The 18,357-nt window shown below is 40.5% G+C and overlaps 1 protein-coding gene across 10 annotated transcripts in view; it reads right to left on the bottom strand.

The window, feature by feature from the left end:
* The window catches only part of LOC143037431 (rotatin-like), a 463,326-nt gene that overhangs the window by 163,419 nt on the left and 281,550 nt on the right, over positions 1-18,357 (bottom strand). The gene's annotated exons all lie outside the window — the stretch shown is intronic.

Genomic DNA, 18,357 nt, shown 5'->3' with positions numbered 1-18,357 from the left:
CCCTTCAAATCATACAAAACAAAGCCCTAAAAACAATTACAGGCTGCACAAATACAACACCTACAGACCATTTACACCATGAAACAAAAGTCCTCAAAGTCAAGGACCACCTCGACATGAGAGGTACACAAACACTTGCTGCAGCCACCACAAACACATCACACCCGCTATACTACATAGCAGAACACCCACACACACCAAGAAACATTAAAACTACACCCAAAGACCTTTATTACGCACAGATACTCTCTTCTCTTCCTCCACAACCACCAAATACCAGCCTCCGGAAACATATTCATAATCATATCACTCACCGCTCCATTAACACACTGAAAGACAACACACTGCTGCATGCCAGACCCCCTGATATCCACCCTTCTGAATCCTCTCTCCCACGAAAGGACAGAGTCCACTTGGCCAGACTGCGATGTGGTCACCACCCAGCACTTCTAAGCTACCAGAAGAGGCTGGACGACCGTGCTGTGAACAGCTGCCCAGGATGTAACACTTCACCCCATACCATACAACACATAATGGAAGACTGCATTATACACAATCATGCACGCAAACAACACAACATACACTCTATAAAGGATTTGTGGGAAAACCCAGTTTCGGCTGTGGCCTTCCTTGTGGAGACGGGACTGCTCGGACAGACAGTCTAGGGAACGACAACAACAACAACAACAACAACAACAACAACTACCTTTCCCTATCTATCCTTCACATTTAGCAACTCCCTACAATATTCTGCTCTTCTTCATCTAACTGCTGTCTCTTCCATTATCATCTCTCCATCTGCACCTTGTACTTTTTTCTTCTCTACTTGATTTGCTTCCTCTTCCTCTCATAATTCTTTCAAAAACATTTTTTTTTCTTTCAAAAATTTCTGTCGTACTCTTAACCCCCATTTCACATCCACTCTCCTCTTTGACTCTTTTATCTTATGCTTTACTTCTCTTTTCTTTGTACCTCTCATATGATTCTCTTGTTCTATTTTGTAACCTGTGAAATCTCACATCTTCTCTTCTGCAACCTTCTTTACTTTCTCATCTCACCACTCACTACCCTTCCTTCTATTTTCTCCTGTCCTCCTTCTTCCACACACCATCTTTGCACACCTTGTGACTCCCTCCTTGAACCATCCACAATTCCTCCTCCACTCCTAGTTCTACTCTATCCTTCACTCCCACTCTTCTTGTAGTCTTTCTCCTTTAAGCAGTTCACTTTAAACACCTCCCTACCTTCTGTCCTTTTCCTCTTTCTCCATCCTCCACTCTCAACTTACCTTCCACCAAAAAATTATCTGATATTCCTCCACTCTCTCCCCTTAGAACATGTACATCCTTAACTCTTCCTACTGTACTCCTGGTTACCACTATATAGTCCATTAAAGCTATATCTAACACACTTCCATTCACCACCCTCTCCCATGTGTACATATTCTTGACTTTCTTCCTAAACACTGTATTTGCTATCATCAACTCTCTAGACACCTCTCCACCATCAACTCTCCACTACAATTTTTTCCTGGAACTCCACACTTACCAACCACTCTGTCTATTGGTTCATTTCCTACCCTGGCATTAAGGTTTCCCAAAACCACTACATTGACATTTCTCTCTAATCCCTCTATGCACTCATTTAAATCTATCTAAAAAAGCCTACCTTTTCTCTACATTCTTCTCACTACCAGGACCATATACACTTAAAAAGACCTACACACTTACGCCAACCATGGAACTGACAACACCTTCATCGCTGGGCCCCAAAGAAGAGGATAAACAACAAAAAAGGAAACCTGGTTTGTAATGTAGGGAGGGGAGAAATTGTGGGTGTCCAAAATGATATCTCGGCAGTGCTAGTTAAATGTATTATGACGTAATTAAAAAAAAAAAAAAAAAAAAAAAGTCTGACTTGAATGACAACTTCGAATCAAAGCCATCTAGCAAAGCCATGCCGAACCCCGATGTAAACAAACTTTACGATACTCCAGAGACGAGGGAATATCACAACGATGCTTTTTCTGGATTCAGTAAGTATGAAAGGAGTTTAAGTCGAATCTTAGGGATAGGGAAGGAAATTAGCAAAAATAGGATATTGTGGGAATATTAAATTATGGACTTAAGGAACGAAATTGTTGGACTAATGGATTGCTTAGCGCAAGAAAACTAACTTGGATCTAAGAAATACGATTAAGGAAATGAAAAATTATATAAGAGAGCTGAAGAGTGATAATGAAGAGAATTAATGATACTACCAATAGCAAAAACTTAAAAAAAGAGGTAAACAACAAAAACAAGAATTGACTGAAAAAAATGGAAGAGAACTTAGGTGAGGAAAGTATCCAAAAGATTAAAAAATGGAAGGAAAACATTAAAAATAAAGAAATTGTTTTCAAAGAAATAGTCCCACAACAAATGCAGGAAAATGCAAAAACACAATTATCCAAGTAATTAATGAAAAAGCAAATTGGGTCAGAGACACAGTGGATAGAAAAAAATGTATTGTGGTGTATGGATTAAAAGAATAACATGGTTTGGCAAGGTACATGAGAGAAAAAGAAAAAGAGACAGCAATGGCAATCCTAAAAGAAATTCAGGATGGAGACCAAGGCACAGGGAAAGAAGTAGACGATGCATATAGGATTGGTCAATATTCTAAGGATAGAAATCGACCCTAAAGATAAAACTAAGATCACAAATGGTAGTAGAAGACATATGTGAAAAAGTAGGTAAATTGGCAGGGAGTGAAAAGTACAATAAGATATGGATAAAAAGAGAAATGAGTATTGAGGAATTTGAAAAAGAGAAGACACTAAAAGATGAAGCAAAGGGAAAAAACGCGAATAGAACGGAGACCAAAAGCAAGGAATTCTGTTGGAGAGTAATCGACATGAGACTGAGGAAATGGTAAATCAGAATGGGCAAACCAAAGACAGAAAAGAAAATGGAGAAAGAAGAAAATTGAAAGTGGCCTCTACCAACATCAATGGATTAATTTCAGGACTGAATCAACTTAATGATTACCTACATACATATACCAAGATTTTTTCCCCCTTACAAGGGAGGTAGCCCCCCCCCCCCAAAAAAAAAGGCATAAAACCATTCCCACCCATTCCATCCATAAATACATTCCACTCCCCTCCACCCTCCCTCTTATCTTAGTACCTCCTGGATGATGGGTCATCTCTGCACCTTGTCCAATGCCCTGGGTCAGAAGAAGTGTCGCAAGACACAGCAATCCACAGCAAGGCCGCTTCATTAAATCGGCGACTCCCCCCTCTCCATCCCCCCGTGCAGAAAAGGAGAAGACAGGGAAAAATCCCTTCGGGCTGTGTCAAATTTTTCTCACACATACTACCTCACCCCCCATCCTCCCACCCATTACACCTCATGCATCACAGCATCATCCATATACAACCATTCTCCATTTATCCCTGTCTTCTGTCCTCTCCTGTCCTTCCTCAACAGACATTCCCCTCTTCCCCAAAGCCCCCTTCACCCCATCCATCCACCTCATCCTAGGACGTCCCTTCATGTTCACTCCCCCCCCATCTGCCTTCCATACCTCTTCTACTAGTCTTTCTTCACTCATTCTTTCCATGTGTCCAAACCATCCTAATACTCTTTCATCAACCCTATCTCCCAGCTCCCTTTCCTCCCCTGTTCTCCTCCTCACCTCCTCATTTCTCACTCTATCTAGCCTAGTAACCCCCATCATACTTCTCAGACACCTCATCTCAAACACATTCAAACTCCTTCTCTCTTATGTTCCATGTTTCTGCCCCATACAGTGCTGTTGGCACAATCACTCCTTCATACAGTCTCCTCTTAGCATCCATTCCCAAATGTCTAAGAGGAGACTGTATGATTACCTGCTAGAAGAAAAACCAGACATATTGAGAATTGTGGAGACTAAACTAAGGGATGAAATACCATCCATCGATGCTGACTTGGACTATACAATTACTGGATTAAAAACAGAGACAAGAAACAGGGAGGAGGAATCATGTTCTTGGCCAAGAAAAACTTGAATGTGACAAAAATTGTGGAGGTAATGTAGAACTGATCATGATAAAAGTCGAAGACAAGAACATGAAAAGCAGAAAGTTTGTGGTGACTTATATGCTCCCAAAAATGAACGCTTGGAAAGAGAACGAGCATATAAACATGTTAGAAGATACAAGGCAATCATTAAATGAGATACTAATGGGCAGGGGTAATCTGGTAAGTATGGGGGACTTCAATTGCAAAGAAATTTGTTGGGAGAACATGACAGTGAGAGGAGAAGACCTGTGGGGTAATGTACTACTGGACATGACCATGGGATACACAATGACTCAGTGGGTCAGTGAAAACACCAGATACAGAAATAACAAGGAGCCGTCGAAACTAATTTAATATTTACAACAGAACCAATTGGAAAGAGTGACCATATACTCATTGAGACTGAACTAAAGGAAGAAATATACATGGAGAAGCATAGGAAAGGAAGATTGATGTACAACAAAACGGACTTTATTAAACTAAAGAAATTCTTCCAGAATGCAAACTGGGAAAAACTTTACATGGATGGGACAAAAATGGAAGAGAAATGGGATATCTTGAAGGATGATTACAATGTAGGAGTGAATAGGCACGTACCAAGACAGAAGCTAGAGAGAGTGTACATCAAATGCTGGTTCAACAAAAGATACAGTGAGGCAAAAGATAGAAGGGACAGAGCTTGGAAAAGATGGAGAAAAGATAAAAAACCTGGAAAATGGCAAGTTTAAACTATGGAAATGAGTATGTTAAAGTGAGAAGAGAGGAGAAAAGGAACCATGAAAAGGCTATTGTAGATAAATGCAAAAAGCAACCCAAGCTATTCTATCGATACGTGAATGGTAAACTTAAAAACAAACAGGAAATTGTGATACTACGCCAAGAGAATATGAGGCGTCCGGTGGTAAAGGGTCGACATCGCCAAATCAACAATTTGGAGTTAGCCCTAGAAAATTCTCGAAAAACCCATTTTCTATGATTTCCACATACTGGCCAAGCAATATCTTGTGTCAAGTTGACACAAGAAAACTTTTTTGACTTTGGTGCACAACAGGCGCATGTAACTAAAGCCAGGGTGCAAGGGTCTGGCTTCAAAGATGCCAAGATGTTTGTTGTCAACTCTGACAATAAGGCAGGCTTCAAAATCAAGAATGGTTATGGGACTTGTGAGCCCACCTTTGTGAAGCTGCAAAAGGGGAAGCAGAGCAAATATGATGTTCAAAAGTTTTTCCTACCTGGAGTACCTCTTCCGCAACTGTATAAGAAGCCAATCAAGCTGACTAAAGAGAAGTTTAAAGATGTGATGGATCTAAGTCACTATGTTCACCCATCATTTAAGGATTTCTACGATGACCTACGTCAGGGACAAGAGTCCTTGTTGGAACATGACGTCGCCACCACCGGGGAGCAAGAGAACAACCTGGATGACGACATCATCGATTATGATTAACCCCCCCCCCCACGCTTCTCCCGGCGCTTTCTCTGCACAAATGAGGATGTAAGTGTTTCTAGTAATTATCTGACAATAATCTATGAACCATTTGCATTGGGAACCGAGGGAAAAATACTGTAAATATGTGGTATGTTAAACTTGCCAATCTATAAAAACTCATAATAAATTTTTTAGGTTTACAATGAAATGGTTCATAGTGTATTTATGGTGAACAAAGGAGTTTTTAAAAATGTAAAAAAAAAAAATTGGGTTTTCCTATTTTCATAACTGTTTTGCATACTGGGGTATGCAAATTTTAGTGTGTTATGATTTTCTTTTTCCCGTCTGGGGTATTGGCTGCTTGTTATTGTGGCAAAGTAGCATGCAGTTGATACTTTAGGGTCTATATGGGGCGCCCCTACAGACCAGAGCCACACATCATTTTGTCTATGATAGAGGAAAACTCTGTTCATAGAGAAATGATGACACTTTTATACTACGACTGTCCCTCCATTATGCTGTCCTCCAACCCCTTGTTGCTGTCCTGTACCATTTCTCTGAGTATTCTTTTTCTGTGATGGGGGAATTCCCTGTGGTGGGGGAAAAGAATACTGCCACCAAGTATTTCCACTTGGATCGTAAGAGGCAAGAAGAAAGGGATGGGGATTGGGACTAGGCATCCTACTCCTTGTAGCCCCACAGGGGACTTTCCTAAAAGAAAAAGAGAAGGCATAGGAGGGTCTGGAAGTTCTCGGACCAGCACCCTAAGGTTTGGGTCTTTTAATGTGCGTGGATGTGGTACAGATGAGAGTAAAAGGGAAGAGATAGGTAGTATGTTTGTGAGAAGATGGATGTGTTGGTTTTGAGTGAAACTAAGTTGAAAGGGAAGGGTGAGTGTAAGTGGGAGGTTATCAGGAGTGAAGAGAGGGCGAGGGAGGGAAGGGGTGGCTATTCTAGTAAGTGAAGAGATAGGTAAACAGGTAGTGGAGTGGAAGGAGGTTTCCTCAAGGATAATGTGGATGAAGGTGAAACTGGGGAAGGAGATGTGGGTCTTTGTAAGTGCATATGGGCCTGGCAGTGAGAAGAGTGTAGAAGAAAGGGAGGCCTTTTGGATAGATCTAAATGAGTGCATAGAGGATTTAGGAAGAAATGTCAATGTAATAGTACTGGGAGACCTTAATGCTAGGGTAGGAAATGGTCCAATTGATGGAGTGGTTGGGAAATGTGGAGTTCCAGGAAAGAATTGTAGTGGACAGTTGATGGTGGAAATGTGTCTAGAAAGAGAGTTGATGATAGCAAATACAGTGTTTCAGAAGAAAGACAAGCATAAGTACACATGGGAGAGGGTGGTGGAGGGAAGGGTGGTAGATAGAGCGCTAATGGATTATGTAGTGGTAAATAGGATTATGATAGGAAGAGTTAAGGATGTACATGTGCTAAGAATATCAGATCATTTTTTGGTGGAAGGTAAGTTGAGAGTGGAGGATAGATGGAGAAAGAGGAAAGGGACAAAAGGTAGGGAGGTTCTTAGAGTGAAATCCTTGAATGAAAAGGAAAAGGAGAAGGAATACGGAAAGAAGCTGAAGGAGGAGTGGGAGGGAGTAAAGGATAGAGTAGAGCAAGGATGTGCAAGGATGGTGTGTGGAACAAGAAGGACAGGAGGAAATAGAAGGAAGGGTAGTGAATGGTGGGATGAGGAAACAAAGAAGGTTGTAGAAGAGAAGAAGCGAGCTTTCACAGATTGGTTACAAAATAGGACGAGGGAGTCATATGAGAGGTACAAAGAAAAGAAAAGAGAAGTAAAGCAAAAGGTAAAGGTTGCAAAGAGGAGAGCAGATGTGAAATGGGGTATGAGTTTGACAGAAAATTTTGAAAGTAATAAAAAGATGTTTTGGAAAGAAATTAAGAGAGGAAGAGGAGGCGAATCAAGTAGAGAAGAAAAGGTAAAAGGTGCAGATGATAATGGAAGAAAAGGCAGTAAGGGGAAGATGGGCAGGATATTTTAGGGAGTTGCTAAATATGAAGGAGGATAGGGAAGGAAAGATGGCTGCTGTGGGAAATGCGAAGAAAATGAGAGTGATGAGTGAGGAGAATGGAGGAGAAATAAGGAAGGATGAGGTGAAGGCAGTTGTTAAGATGATGAAAGCAGGTAAGGCACCTGGTCTGGATGGATGCCATGCGGAATGTCTGAAAAAGGGAGGTACAGTGATGGTGGACTGGTTGGTGAGGTTATTTAATGTTTGCTGGAGAGAGGGTAGAGTGCCAGAAGACTTGAAGGAGTGCCTGTATAGTTCCTCTTTACAAGGGAAAAGGGGACAAGTGTGAATGTAGTAGTTTCAGAGGGATTAGCTTGTTAAGTGTAGTTGGGAAGGCTTATGGGAGGATCTTGATTGAGAGGATTAGGAGAGGAACAGAAGGAGTAATTGGTGAGGAACAGTGTGGATTTAGGACAGGTAGAGGTTGTGTAGATCAGATCTTTGTGGTAAGACAGATATGTGAGAAAGCTATAGGAAAGGGGAAGGATGTTTTTTGGGCTTTTATTGATCTGGAAAAGGCTTAAGATAGGGTAGACAGGAAGGCACTGTGGGAGGTTATGCAGATATACGGGATAGGAGGAAAGCTTCTGGGAGCTGTCAAGAGTTTTTATGAGAGTAGTAGAGCTTGTGTCAGGATTAGAAATGGAGAGAGTGAGTGGTTCGAGGTAAAGGTGGGACTTTGTCAGGGATGCGTTATGTCACCCTGGCTGTTCAACTTATACATGGATGGGGTGGTGTGAGAGGTAAATGCAAGGGTAGTGGGCAAGGGATTGGAGATGGTTAAAGAAAATGGAGAAAAGTGGGAGGTGAGCCAGCTGTTGTTTGCGGACGACACTGCGCTTGTGGCAGGATCGGAGGAGGGATTGAGGAAGTTGGTGGCAGAATTTGGGAGAGTATGTGATAGAAGAAAGCTAAAGATAAATGTGGGTAAAAGTAAGGTGATGAGATGTACAAGGGGTGAGAGTGGCAGTAGACTGGAAGTGAGCATTAAGGGAGAGCAACTGGAGGAAGTGGATAGTTTTAGATACTTGGGTGCAAATGTGGCAGGGAAAGGTGGAGTGAAGGTGGAGGTAGAATGTAGATTGAGAGAAGCGAGTAAATGCCTTGGTGGATTAAAGAGTGTAATGAGGAATAGACATTTGGGAATGAGGAGACTTTATGAAGGAGTGATTGTGCCAACAGCACTGTATGGGGCAGAAACATAGAACATAAGAGAAGAAGAGAGAAGGAGTTTGAATGTGTTTGAGATGAGGTGTCTGAGAAGTATGATGGGGGTTACTAGGCTAGATAGAGTGAGAAATGAGGAGGTGAGGAGGAGAACAGGGTTGGAAAAGGAGCTGGGAGATAGGGTTGATGAAAGAGTATTAGGATGGTTTGGACACATGGAAAGAATGAGTGAAGACTAGTAAAAGAGGTATGGAAGGCAGATGTGGAGGGAGTGAACATGAGGGGACTTCCTAGGATGAGGTGGATGGATGGGGTGAAGGGGGCTTTGGGGAAGAGGGGAATGTCTGTTGAGGAAGGACGGGAGAGGACAGAAGACAGGGGTGAATGGAGAATGGTTGTATATGGATGATGTTGTGATTGCATGAGGTGGAATGGGCGGGGGGATGGGGGGTGAGGTAGTATGTGTGAGCAAAATTTGACACAGCCCGAAGGGATTTCTCCCCGTCCTCTCCTTTTATGCAATGGGGGGACAGAGAGGGGGGGTCGCCGATTTAATGAAGCGGCCATGCTGTGGATGTGCTGTGTCTTGCGACACTTCTTCTGACCCAGGGCAGTGGACAAGGTGCAGGGATGACCCATCATTCAGAAGGTGCTCAGATGGGAGGGAGGGTGGAGAGGTGTGGAGTGTATTCAGGGATGGAATGGGTGGGAATGATTTTATGCCTTTTTCTTTTTGGCTACCTCCCTGGTAAGGGGGAAAAAGCCTTGGTATATGTATGTACGATTTTCTTTTCCAACATAACATTATTTTTTTTTGTTTTTTTTGTATATGGGTAGGCAAGATGAGTAAAATACATAGAAACATGGATGTAATAAGTCAAGAGAAATGTCCAGTATCGACAGTTCAACTTTGAACATATTTTACTCAAAATCAGGTATTGGCGATGTTGCCCCTTTGCCTCCGGACGCCTCATATAGAATACACATAATTAGAAATGGCCAAAGTCATGAATAATCACAATATTGGGACGAAGGAAATGAAAGACGATCTCGCCCCATGAGAGAGATAACATACATAAATATACCAAGGCTACCCCTTAAAAGGTGTGGTAATTGTTGTGATGGGAATTGCATTGTTTACCTTGAGTTACAGCAATTTCCTGAAGGCTTGTTTAATTTCGAATCGGGAACCATTCCTGAAACTCTGTACCACACTATCGTAATTCTAATTAAGATACTGTTAAACTCCCCTCCCTCTTTATTTTTATTAAACCTATGTTGTAATTTTGATTAACAAATTGGGAACTTTGAGAATTTACTTAAAGTATTAGTTGTCCCGTGGTTTCGAAGCTTTTTATGAACTCTTAAGAATCCCAGCCGAACGAGACTACATTTCGTGAACTGAATGCCAGATCACCTTCAGTGCTGGTACTCATAGAAACCTCGGCTAAGGAATTTTACTGTTCGCACGAAACCTCAAGAATTCACTTCAAGTTCAGACCTAATGTCTGAGAACTCAACCAGGTAAGTTCTCAGACGTTCTTGTAATTGATGAATCTTAATTACCATAGGATCATTTTTCTCAGACATTAGGAGAATTCTCAGATTTAGTGTTAATTTTCTCTGAATTTGAGAATTTAATCTTAATATTTAGATTTAATTTTTGTAGTCGATTTCGACATTAAATTATTTCCCCTTTGTGTTGTAAGCCGCTATGTAAGCGCTTTATTAAAGTTACGATAGTTGGTTTCGAAGTCCGGTTTCCTGTTCTTTATACCGAGTTTGTTCAGTTTTAGTAATTTCCTCGTTTGAGGACCTCTTTTTCTATCGGAAAATTTTTTGCTGGCTTTGGGTACCTTGTCATTCTCATGAACATTCGAAATTTATCGAATTGTTTAATGTATATTCTTGGTGGCCTCTATTGTTATATTGTCATGGTTTTTTTTTTATCTGTTTGCCTTTTTCAATTTAAACTTGTATTTAAATCAAATTTATTTTTTCTTAATTTGTAAGACAGTTTTCGGCAAGACTGTTTTACTCATGTATTTAGTGACGAGATTGTTTGGGTTGCCATTGTTATGACTAGCTACTTTAAGACATTGTCCGATTCGGATGTTTAGAAAAAACTCCAAAGACAGAGAGCCCATAAAAAGGGTCTTATCTCGAAGGACTTAAAGGCCATAAAGGGTTCTAACATCGATGAACTTTCTCTTACTGTTCTCGAGACAATGATGTGTCAATTTGACGAATTCCTTACGGAAATCCAAAATTTTGACGAGGAAATTTATGACTTGCTCCTGGAAGTAGAAAAGGACGAGGTTATGGAGAAATCCAGAGCTTACTGCCTGTCCATTCTTCTTGAATTATCTCCTTTTAAGGAACGGAGACAAGAGTTAAAGGGAGTTCTTGACTGTAAAATAGGTGAAAAATCCAGCAAGTCCACTGATGTTAATTCTGTAAAATTCCTCTTCCTCCTATTGTTCTTCAACATTTCGAGAACAATTCCAACAATCAATTTGCTTATTTCAACTCTAAAAAGGGTTTTCTGAAAGCCTTAGCTGGTATCCCCAATCTGACTAATAGTCAGAAGTTAATTTATTTGAAGGGATACCTCAGAGGGGAGGCTTTCCATTTAGTGGAGAATGTACCAGTGGATGATTCAAATTATGACTGCTTTCCTTCTTCTTGATGAGTTGTATTTCAACAAACAAGAAATTATTGATAAGGTGTTGATTTCCATTATTAATGCACCAGAGGTCTCACTCTTAAGAGACCTAGAAAGTTACATTAGGTCAATAGATTCCAAGCTACAAGACCTTAAGGGAATTGGAGAAGATTTCACTAGGCCAGGAAGCGAGGGCCTCCTTTTGATCGGTAAATTAATCTTAAATAAGTTACCTAAATTTTGTCTTGGGTGATTAATTCTAATTACCCCAATTTTAATCAACTCAAGGAAGTTTACCAGTCAGTTTTAGTTAAACTTAAAATGGGATCAGATGATCTTAGTGTCAAACCTAAAGGAAGTCTTCCTACCAGCTCCCTTGCTTTCGAGGAAAATTCCTTGAAAAAATCTGTTGATTCCAGTAAGGGAGTTGGTAGCTCCTTTAAGGTCAATTCAGATTCCATTAAGAAGTCTATCAGTAGATGTAAATTTTGCCCCGCTTCTGACCGTGCTAGTTCAAAGTGTACTTCATATATTTCCCTTGAGCACAGGAAAGCTACAGCAGCTCAATTAGGATGGTGCAATAGATGTCTAAATCATGGACATGGTTCTTTGGAATGCCCTGGGTTATAGGCTGCTCTGCCTTACAAATGTTTTGTTTGCAACAAACCCGAGCATTATTGGAACCATGTGTCCTATGGCTTATAAGTCACCACTTTCTGAAGGGAAAGTGTTTAATTTTCATAATTCAACAGATTCCATTGTTCCTTTGGTTCCCCTTCCTATTTGCAGAGGTAAGAGAACTGCCCAATGTCTCTTTTTGTTGGACACTGGAGCCCAGTTTTCTATCATTAACAAGGAATTTGTAGAGGACAAAGTCGGACCTTGTTTAAGTCCTCCTATGGACAAGTTAGTTTCTTCCTTTGGTTTACCTCTAATGAATAAAAGAGGTTTTAACTACACTACTAACTTAAAACTCCCCTCAGGGATGAATTTGTTTAGTTTGTTCTTTGCCATCCCAGGATTCAACTTGTCCTTACAAATTCCTTCCTTATCCTCTGTACTACTTAGTATGAATAATCACCAATTTTTTGTTCCACCAAGTTTTCCAAAAGTGAAGGGAGACCAACTGAACGTTTTAGGGATCATAGGAAATGATATTCTTCAAAACTTCCCAAACTTTTCAACTGAAAGTGCCCCCTAGTATGGTAGCCCGTCATGCAAGGTTATCAAACTTGCTGATGGTTACATTCCATACGGGACTGGGGCTCAATATATCCCTCCTAGTGAGAAGCCTTTCTACTTACAAGAGAATGATAAGGGGGATTCCTGAAATGCCCTCTAATGAAATGCTAAATGTTGATAGTTTCAAATGCAAGGAGAGGCCTTTGAGGATAAAACCAGATTCTGACCTTGGAGTGGATTCATTTAATTGTATAGAGGAATATCATGGAGATTCACTTGTTTTTTATAGTTCTTCTTTCAAGACCAATGGAGTTTCTCTAAAGAAACCTGAGAAAGGCACTTCCCTTACTCAGTCTAATAGGACTGTTAAATACTTTCCTCTCAAAAGGTTAGGCAAGGAAAAGTTTCTTGTCAACTTCTGTTTAGAACCTGTAAGTTCTCAATTTGATCCTTTACAGGAAGTCTTTATTAATTCTAATGTTGAGTATGGTCTTGACAATTTCTATTCATTAGAGTCCATTGGTATTAAAGAGGACAGACCCTGGATATTAATAACTTAGAAATTGATAGATTTAAACAGTCCATTTCCCTCAAGAATGGACACTACTACCTGAAGATCCCGTGGAAAAGGGATTTGAGGGATTCTAATGTTCAGGCTCGAGAGTTGGAACCCTTTGAAGAGGTCTCAGACTTAGAGGAGGTTAACTCTTTACAAGACGATTGTGTCTCTCTGGAACCTACCTCTTTGAGGCCAACTCGTAAGGCTGTGCTAGCCTCTAGAGACCTAGTAAGGTCTCTAGCTTTCAAAAACTTTTTGTAAATTTTGCTCGAAAGTGTTAAATTTCTTAAACACTTTCTTTTTGTTGTCGGGGAGGCGGTGGTAATTGTTGTTACAGAAATTGCAGTGTTTACCTTGAGTTATGGCGATTTCCCGAAGGCTTGTTTAACCACTTCACTCCGGACTTAAATCTCGCGGGCAGCAGCCAATGCCAGCCGTACGACGTGTCGTAATAATACTCGCATCATAAAATATAGTCACCGCTTATATCGACCGTTCTCTCTTTCACCCGTGAATTTTGAAAACCACAGAGAATGGGATTAAGGGCACATTAGGGAGAATGTAAAAACACAGGGGTGACTACAATAAATATAATCAAGACGCCGATATGGCAGCGTCGCGAATCCACTTGCTCCTCATGACGCCTACGTGTGCCGAACCGTATGGTAGGGGTTAAGAATCGCAGCCGAATGAGACTAAGTTTTGTGAACTGAATGCCAGATCACCTTCAGCGCTGGTACCAGACACTTCTCATAGAAACCTCAGCTAAGGAATTTTACTGTTCGCACAAAGCCTCAAGAATTCACTTCAAGTTCAGACCTAATGTCTGAGAACTCAACCAAGTAAGTTCTCAGATGTTCTTGTAATTGATGAATCTTAATTACCATAAATGGATGTAGCCAAATAGAAAAAGATATAAAAACCATTCCCACCCATTTCATCCCTAAATACACTCCACTCCCCTCCACCCTCCCTCTTATCTTGGCACCTCCTGGATGACGGGTCATCCCTGCACCTTGTCCACTGCCCTGGGTCAGAGGCAATGTCCCAAGATACAGCACATCCACAGCAAGGTCGCTTCATTGAATTGGCGACCCCCCCTGCAGAAAAGGAGAAGACGGGGAGAAATCCCTTAGGGCTGCGTCAAATTTTTCTCACACATACTACCTCACCCCCCCATTCCACTTCATACATCACACCATTCTCCATTCACCCCTGTCTTCCGTCCTCTCCCATCCTTCCTCAACAGATAACAATAACACAAAAAGAAATAATGGAACATCTATCAAACCTTGACGTCAGGAAATCACATGACCCTGATGGAATTGCAAATTGGATTCTAAAAGAATGCAAAGAAGAACTGACGGACAAAATACATAACATAATAAGTTGCTCACTTAAAGAAGGAAAAATACCAAAAGACTGGAAAAATGCTAACATTGTACCAATATATAAAGGAGGAAACAAGGAGGAACCAACTAACTACAGGCCAGTCTCACTAACAAGCACTATAGCCCAAATTTGTGAGAAAATAATCAAGAATAGATGGGTAAAACACTTGGAAGACAACAATATAATAAACCCAAGAGAAAATGGGTTCAAAGAAGATCATGTGCCACAAACTTAATATGTTTCTACTCAAGATTAATAGACATAGTGCAAGAAAGGAACGGATGGGCTGATTGTACCTTCCTGGACTTGCAAAAAGCTTTTGACAAAAAAAGGAACATATGGGAGGGATACAAGAAATCCAGAGAGCAGCAACAAAAATGGCACCTCCACTTGCAAACTTATTATATGAGGAGAGATTGGCTAAACTCTGGAGCAAAGAAGAGAGGTGACCTACTGACCATCTACAGAATCATGAAGGGCACAGAAATACTCGATAGAGGGGACTTGTTAAACTGGGACAAGAGAAGCACAAGAGGACATGGAAAAAAAATGAAAAACCATAGCTATGGAAGAGATCTGAAGAAAAACAGTTTTCAAACATTGAATGGTAGACACTTGGAACAAACTGGACAATAAAATAGAATACGCAAAAACTATTCATGAGTTTAACCCATTCAACTCCGATGACAAGATGTCTTGTCATTTGGTCAAATAAAACAAAAAATCATAAAACACCAAAATGTTTGATCAAACATTTTGGTGTTTTATGATTTTTTGTTTTATTTGACCAAATGACAAGACATCTTGTCATCGGAGTTGAATGGGTTAACCACTTCAGTACGGAACTTAAATCTCGCGGGCAGCAGCCAATGCCAGCCGTACGACGTGTCGTAATAATACTCGCATCATAAAATATAGTCACCGCTTATATCGATTGTTCTCTCTTTCACCCGCAAATTTTGAAAACCACAGAGAATGGGATTCAGGGCACATTTGAGAGAATGTAAAAACACAGGGGCGACTACAATAAATATAATCAAGACGCCGATATGGCAGCGTCGCGAATCCACTTGCTCCTCATGACGCCTACGTGTGCGGCACCGTATGGAAGGGGTTAAGAGCAAACTAGACACTGCGAGATACAAAGGCAGGACACCATGAGCATAGCTCCCCTTCCTGCAAAATAAAACTAGGTAAATACATCTCCCTTCCCCATCCATATCGACCTTGAAGAAAACTCCTTCCACTCCACCACATGGTTACTTATCTCTTCATTTACTAGTATGGCCATCCGTTCTCTCCCTCGTCCTCTTTTCACTCCTAAGATCCTCCCAACTATACTCCCAAACTCGAACTCACCCCTCCATTTCAACTTAGTTTCACTCAATGCCAACACAACAATCTTTCTTCTCACAAACATACTGCCTATCTCTTCCCTTTTACTCTCATCTGTACCACATCCACACACATTAAAAGACTCAAACCTTGGAATAGAGGTTGGAAAACTTTTCCCAGACCCTCTTATGCCTTTACTTTTTTTTTTTAGGAATATCTCCATCCCATTTTTGTTGCCTCCTATGAATCAAGTGAAAATACCTGGAGGCTTTATTCTCTTCCCCCCACCACAGGGTTCGGCAAAATGAGAAAATGAATATTCAGAGAAATGGTAAAGGACAGTAACAAGAGTGGGGGGACAGCATAACAGAGGGATAGTTGCAGTGTAACAAAGTATCATTTCTCTATGAATAGAGATTTCCTCTATCACAGACAAAATGATGTGTGACTCTGGTCCATTGAGGTGCCCCATATAGACCCTAAAGTATCAGCTGCATGCTAATTAGCAGCTTTTAACCCCACAATATCATGCAGCCAATACCCCAGATGGAGTATATATATATATATATATATATATATATATATATATATATATATATATATATATATATATATATATATATATATATACATATGTTTTAAATTACCCACTGTCGGGTAATTTACCCACTTCTGATCACTAGTATGTCCCTTTCTGGACATACTAGTGACCAGAAGTCATGGACATTTGGATTTTACAGTACAGGTAAACGTCGACTTACGATGGCCGCGACTTACGATTGTTCGACTTTACGATGACGACGACGACGACGTCGACGATATGATAATTTAACCCCTTCCATACGGTGCCGCACACGTAGGCGTCATGAGGAGCAAGTGGATTCGCGACGGTGCCATATCGGCGTCTTGATTATATTTATTGTAGTCGCCCCTGTGTTTTTACATTCTCTCAAATGTGCCCTAAATCCCATTCTCTGTGGTTTTCAAAATTCGCGGGTAAAAGAGAGAACGATCGATATAAGCGGTGACTATATTTTATGATGCGAGTATTATTACGTCACGTCGTACGGCTGGCATTGGCTGCTGCCCGCGAGATTTAAGTGCCGTACTGAAAATACATATTATAGTGTTTAAATATGGTAAAAAGGATAAAAATAATTAAATAAACTACTGTACATGTTTAATAGGCTATATTCAGTATCGCTGGTGGTTAATATACAGGTAGGCTAGGTACAGTGACCACGGAACAGAGTGGGGATCGACTTACGATGAGATCGTCTTACGATGGCTCTATCGAAACCTAATGCCATCGTAAGTCGACGTTTACCTGTATATAGAAAGCCCACGCATACTGGTAGCTATTTACATTTTTTTAGTTACTATCCAGAAAGGGTTAAACTAAGTGTTGCTTCGGGCCTCTATTTAAGAGCATTAAGAATTTGTAGCGTTCAATTTTTAAATAAAGAATTAGATACAATAAACTTACAATTGACCAAATTAGGTTATCCAACTTGGTTGTTGACAAAAGCTCTTAGCAAGGCAAAAATCAGCTATTATAAGAACTCTTCCCAAACAAACAACAAGCACAATTGGGACAATACTTGTATAAAGATCCCATACAACCATTTATTGGACGAAGCTTCTAATATGTTACCACAAGATAAGATTAAATTGGTCTTCAACTATCCTAATAGCATTTTTCATAAGGTAGTAAATATACATCAAAAACCCAAATCAGATAATAACCCAGGAGTATATAAACTACTGTGTAAAGACTGTAATGAGGTCTACTGGGGTCAAACTGGTAGGGACCTCAACACCAGAGTAAAAGAGCACAAAAACTCTGTCAGGTATGCACAAAACAACTCCGCGGTCTTCCTCCATACATCAACAAAGGATCACCGCATAGATTGGAACAATCCAGAATTAATTTATAAATCCAATTGTAGCTTCAGGAGAAAGATAGTTGAATCTTTCCTCATTAAACACTTGCCAAATTTCAATACATCAAAAGGGCAATGGTCACCTGATTGTATAACAACTTATGCTGTGAATAAATTATTACCATTACCGAATCCGCCCCACCTCGGATATGTGACTTGAGCCACCTCCCCTTGTTCCTAATTTGTACCTCTCTCACTGTATAAATTCTTGTACATCTTACCTTGTATCCATTCTGCTGAAGAGGACCACAGTAGTGGTCGAAATATACAGTTCGTCTGTCTCTTTTGCTTTGTTTCTCTGACAGTGGGTAATTTAAAACATTTTACTAAATGTGCTACTACATTTTCGTCTTGTGATATATACATATATATATATATATATATATATATATGCATACCAAAGGCTCTTCCTTATAAGAGGGGTGGCTGAGCCACATCATACATAATTAATTTGTCCATTTAACCACCTCTCTCATCTCATCTCTGGATTGAAGGGTTGTTCCTCTCCCCTATCACCCTGCTTGTGTCAAAGGCAATGCAGTGAGGTACAGGTCTTCCATAGCAGGGCCTAGCAACTGGAGCTGGTTTACTCCTATATCC

The sequence above is a fragment of the Oratosquilla oratoria genome, chromosome 22 (genome assembly GCF_046742065.1).
Source record: "Oratosquilla oratoria isolate Oo_2021 chromosome 22, ASM4674206v1, whole genome shotgun sequence".
Lineage (NCBI taxonomy): Eukaryota > Metazoa > Arthropoda > Malacostraca > Stomatopoda > Squillidae > Oratosquilla > Oratosquilla oratoria.
The sequence above is the reverse complement of the archived record's forward strand: the minus strand, read 5'-3'. Positions and strand labels throughout refer to the sequence as shown.